Source organism: Erithacus rubecula (genome assembly GCF_903797595.1).
Source record: "Erithacus rubecula genome assembly, chromosome: 20".
In the NCBI taxonomy this organism is placed as follows: domain Eukaryota; kingdom Metazoa; phylum Chordata; class Aves; order Passeriformes; family Muscicapidae; genus Erithacus; species Erithacus rubecula.
In genome coordinates, this window is record NC_136672.1 from 3,216,493 (window position 1) to 3,221,587 (window position 5,095).

Consider the following 5,095-nt stretch of genomic DNA (forward strand, 5'->3'; position numbering starts at 1 on the left):
ATTTTTTTTTCTTTTTTTTTAGTTGGGACTTCCCAACTCAACATTTGTTACTGACTGACACCAACTCATCCTACTGCACGCTTCACCTTCCTCACTGCACTGCTGTGACACCTCTGAGTATCTGTTCTGTATTTGTATTCTGTTCCATTTTTACTGAATTGAGAGAAAAAAAAAAAGATACAGTCCATAATCAAACCCCAAGAAAGTCAGTTCATAGAATCACAGAATGGTTTGGGCTGGAAGGGACCTTCAAGATGACCTTGTTCCAACCCCTTGGAACAGCTCTATCATGATAATCTGTTTATTAATCTTATTAACACAGGTAAATTAATTTTTTAATTCCTATCATTCAACTACTACAACAGTGAAAGAATCTCAAATTCCCCAAAGCTTCCTGAAAAAAAACCCCTTCAACTACTTTGACTCATCACTTTTCAGTGTTAGAGTAAATAACATGTATTTTAAAAATAATTGTTTATTACCTGCTTTGATAGCTTTGTAATTGTTACATGTAAACCAGAAAATGAAATTTAAATTAATTTGGTTATATTCTAAATGTTAAAGCTAGATGCTAATAACTGCAGCAGCATTAGGGAAGGACTGATTGTCTTCAGAAACCTTACTGGATGTGGGCTTGTAACCCTTCCATTTGCCTTTGCCCTGCTAATGCCCCTTGAAATCAGAATTTCTGTACATTATTTCCTTCCTGTTATATCAACCTGCCAACTCCTCACAATAGCCACAACTCAAAAAGCCATTCCATTTCACCTGGCAAGAACCTCCAAGTCACTTGACTCCCTCACTCTATTTCCATCTACTTAATTCTCTACAACTGCTGAAAGCCAATGTCATCAGGCTCCAAAACCAAGCCAGAAACCATACACTAAGCCACCAATGAAGCTGAATTCAACTGCTCTTCCTCCACTGTCTTTGATGTGTGCAGTTCCTTAATGACTAGTGATTGGCCAACTCAAAACCAGACTCAGAGTAAAAAGCCTAGAATACAACAGCAGGCTTATAATTATATTAATTCTGAATGTGCTAATAAAACACTTACAATAAGACCTTGCTGTTTTCCTGACCCTTACAAGCACAGAATGAAAAGACATACTTGGTAAAGCCCAAAACAACAGGAAAACATAACAGCCAAGTGCCTGCAAAGCAGGAAATACCTGCCTACATCACCTCCCTTCAATAGGAAGTGCAGTACCACACCTCTCAAAACAAGAAAGAAATATACATTAATATAAGCACTGCTCCTTTCTAAAGAAAACTCACTATTTTCTATTTGCTCAGATTTCTAAAAACCACTGAGTTAGCAACTGAGTTTGAGCTTACTTTTTAAGATGCAAATTCAGCTACCAACAGGAGTTTGGGCAACTGACCTGACCCCTGTATGGACATCCCAGTCAGTAAGAATCTCAGTGACTTCAGCACTCTACTCACTGCTGTCCTGTGAACAGAAGACAAACCCATTGATGAGGTGTTCAGACACTGAATCACAAACCACTTTCCTCATAGTGAAGTTACATAACTACTCCTGGTAGGTAAATATTCCCTGGAATAAAATAGCATGCCCTAGGACACCTGTCTCAATAAACTCTTATTTTTGACTCCCCTTATCCTCAGCCAGCTGTTTCTCCTTAGTCTTGTACAATTCCCACTGTATACATGCCTGATCATCTGATCTGCATTTGAGGTACTTGGTGGGATTCAGAAGTGTCACACTGATATCATGAGACTGTTCCAGAGCCTCACTACCTTACCTTTTAGGGCAACAAAGTAGTTTTCATACCAAACAATTTTTCACAGTATTTCTCGCATCTCAGAAGGCTGAAGTAAGCAATCAGTTAAACATAAACCCTCTGTCTCACCTGTATCAAATCAGTCCCAGGAATTCAGTTACTGCTGCACTCCAAAATGAAATTTTAGTGCCAGAGAAAAATGCTATTTTGAAGAATGTACTTGAGTTTTCCAGCTTCATCAGCATTGGTATTTATTTGCTTCTGACCTAGTTTCCAAGGATTCTTCTCTGCCATGGAATTGCTTTCCAAGCCCCAACTTGTTCACCTGCTAAAATCAAAAGTAAGAACAATTAGGAAGGTCACAAGGAAAATCACAGTGGATGACGAGAATCAGTCAAACATGGTACTTGACACACCTCACCATAATGGTGAGGGGTTTGGATACATCATGCAATGCCAGAGCAAGGTCCTATAGTCTCTGTGTCTCCCTGTATACATTAAAAGATACAGTTTTTTAAAGGATGAATTATTCAGTAAGACTCCTGTGGGGAATCAAAACCTAAAGAAAAAGTAATGGACAAGTACACCTATTGGAGGCTCCTCTGATCTGAACTGAGAATGCCCCAGTTACTCAAGACACTGCAGTATCAGACACTAGCAGTTGATGGTGGGGTGGCCTCACTGAGCACAGAGCTATTTTTAGATAGTTTAACACATCACTTGTTGTGCAACATCATTTGGTCAACAATGAAACATCTTTCTTTTGAGAAAGATTAAAGCACTTGCCTGGACAGTGCAGTACTGTAAGAGCCTGACTGCTGAAGGGGACACATGTATAGCACTGGCTATTTCCCTGTTCACTCATGAACCCTGCACACAACCAAGGCAGACTGCCCACTGACTACTGGGTTTGCTGCTTGTGCTCTCAGGTATTTTACAAATTTTCCAATAGCTCCTTCAGATTCTTCCCTCAGAAGGGCTGAACCATCAATTATGTACCAAGATGCTTTTAGATAATGAAGCAGAGCATGAAAGAGCTTGTAATGCACAAAATCAATGTGGAAATAAAATCAATTCAAAATACTTTCAGATGAGAAACATGCAAAAAGCCACAGTATCACTAACATGTCACCTGTCCTTGTCAATGTGCAGTCCCCTGGCATCTCTCACTCCTCTTTGAGTTACAATTCCCACATCTCTAAATCCAGAACAAGCAGATTCTTCAGGCAGCTGGTCATCACTGCCACACCTGCAAATACAACCCAAGCTGTTAACTAAAACACTTCTTCTGCAAAAAAGTTTATCTGCAGTAGTGTCATGTGCTCAGCCATACAAACAAGAAAACAAAGACAGAAAGTCTTCTATGAAAGGTTTCAAATCTTCAATTTAACTAAAATTAGCTGTATAACTTCCTTTTTATATGTAACTTTTATCTCATTATTTTTAAACATCAGCTACAGTCTTTCAAGTGGTACCAAGAAAAATATTTTATCCACCCTTCCCAAGTAAGAACAGGACAACACTTACATTCCATCTGCTGCCATTAAAGGAGTGCTGGCTGACAATGCTCCTTCTTCCTTCCCAGGGATCCTTCTCACACCCTCAGAGAGGGGACAGAGTGGAGCTTTTGACAACAGGTCATAGCTGTCATACCTAGAAAGAAAAGACACAACTGGTATCAACACTCAGAATTATTTACTTGGTATCAGCAAACAGAGGAGTATCATGACAATCTACTCACATGTCCAATAAAAACCCTGCAACTCCTGTGTCGTTTCACAAATCCAACTTCTCCTTAAGTGTCAGCCACCGGGCAATTTGGTTTCCCACATAAATCCTTGTTTTCCCCCTTCTTCTATCAACTTTACTTTCTCTTTTTCTTTTCCAGAAAAGACAACACTGGGGCCTTCCACACCTCTTTGCTGGCAGGGCCATGGTGAGCCTGGAATTAAAGGAGGGGTTTTATTGAGAGGCAGCTCAGAACAGGCGGTACCTCAGCGCCCCGAGCCAGCACAGCGAGGACTGATGGCCGAACACCTTTGGCTCCTCCGCTGCAGCCCCGCACCGACGGCTCCCGACCCGCACCCACCCGCTGGGCTCTTCCCCACTCGGTGTCTCTCCGCGGCAGCAGCGGCTGAGAACGGGGCCGCTTCCAGTCGGAACACGGTGAAGGGCGGCGGGACAGCGCTCCTGAGGGGAGGGGACATGGCCACATCAATCCGCTCCTGAGGGGAGGGAACATGGCCACATCAATCCGCTCCTGAGGGGAGGGAACATGGCCACCTCACACAGCACCTGAGGGGAGGGAACATGGCCACATCAATCCGCTCCTGAGGGGAGAGGACATGGCCACCTCACACAGCACCTGAGGAGAGGAGACATGGCCACCTCACAGCGCTCCTGAGGGGAGGGGACATGGCCACATCAATCCGCTCCTGAGGAGAGGGGACATGGCCACCTCAGACAGCACCTGAGGGGAGGGGACATTGCCACCTCACAGCACTCCTGAGGGGAGGGGACATGGCCACCTCACACAGCACCTGAGGGGAGGGGACATGGCCACCTCACACAGCACCTGAGGAGAGGGGACATGGCCACCTCACAGCGCTCCTGAGGGGAGGGGACATTGCCACCTCACAGCGCTCCTGAGGGGAGAGGACATTGCCACCTCACAGCGCACCTGAGGGGAAGGGACATGGCCACCTCACAGCGCCCCTGAGGGGAGAGGACATTGCCACCTCACAGCGCACCTGAGGGGAGGGGACATTCCCGCCTCACACAGCACCTGAGGGGACATGGCCGCCTCAGGGTAAGGAGGGGCCATTCCCCCCTCACATCGCTCCTGAGGGGAGGCAGGGCAGGGGAGGAGAGAGGACATGCCCGCCTCACGCCGCTCCTGGGACAGACACACATTCCCGTCTCATGCCACTCCTGAGGGGATAGCAGCCTCTCTCGCCGCTTCTGAAGCGGTGCCATTCCCATCTCACGCCGCTCCTGAAGGGAAAGGACAGGCCATTCCCATCTCACGCCGCAACTGGGATAGACACAGACACAGGCGCGCACACTCCCACCTCATGCCAGTCCTGAGGGGACACCAGCCCCTCGTGCCGCTCCTGAGGTAGAACAAGCGCACCTCACACCGCCCTGCAGGATATGCCCTTTTTCCCCACGCCGATGTCCCGCTGCCCCCGGCGGGTTCGGTCTGTCAGTCGGTGTCGGTCTGTCAATCGGTCTCGAAGCGGCGCCGCCGCCACCGGAGCGGCCCGAGGTAAACAAAGGACACGTGACCGGCGGCGCGCGCTGATGGCGCGGGGATCACGTGAGGGCGGGGCGGGGATCACGTGAGGGCG

The 5,095-nt window shown here is 46.8% G+C and overlaps 1 long non-coding RNA gene across 4 annotated transcripts; it reads right to left on the bottom strand.

The window, feature by feature from the left end:
• Positions 1-314: 314 nt before the first annotated feature.
• LOC306810678 lies at positions 315-5,019 on the bottom strand. 4 transcript variants are annotated; one of them, XR_013776511.1, is made up of 7 exons: positions 4,817-5,019; positions 3,487-3,687; positions 3,273-3,398; positions 2,871-2,994; positions 1,875-2,073; positions 1,386-1,453; positions 315-1,215 (listed from the first exon to the last, which is right to left on the bottom strand). It is a non-coding gene; the product is annotated as an uncharacterized lncRNA (long non-coding RNA). The 4 variants fall into 4 exon arrangements; XR_013776513.1 differs by adding an exon at positions 2,333-2,438 and having other exon boundaries at positions 315-1,453; XR_013776512.1 differs by having other exon boundaries at positions 315-1,453.
• Positions 5,020-5,095: the final 76 nt, after the last annotated feature.